Raw genomic sequence first — 348 nt, 5'->3', positions numbered from 1 at the left:
ACCAGATGATGATTTCCCTGCCAGCACTGGGCTCAGGGTGCTCAGCAGGGTCAGGGCTTGAAGAGGGCCCGTGGGATTTGGTTCATCCTATTGGACTGTCGGGTGTTTGTATGTTCCTGCAACTCATTTTCTTTCCCCGTTCTGAACGTTGGAGCGTGTTTCCTGTTACTCCTGTTGTTGATTGCAGAGGGCCTGCCTGTGTTTTTTTTTTGAAGGCAAATAATGGACTTGGTGTGTGTTGTGTGTTTTTAAGGGGTTTAGTCTTGGACACAGAGAGGAAAGGAGCCGGCGTACAGCGAAGCGAGTTGGCTGCGCTCTGAATTACCTGCTGCTGAAAAACATTTTCCC

Source organism: Apaloderma vittatum, unplaced genomic scaffold, assembly GCF_000703405.1.
Source record: "Apaloderma vittatum isolate BGI_N311 unplaced genomic scaffold, ASM70340v1 scaffold17913, whole genome shotgun sequence".
Lineage (NCBI taxonomy): Eukaryota > Metazoa > Chordata > Aves > Trogoniformes > Trogonidae > Apaloderma > Apaloderma vittatum.
This window is presented reverse-complemented; position numbering follows the sequence as displayed.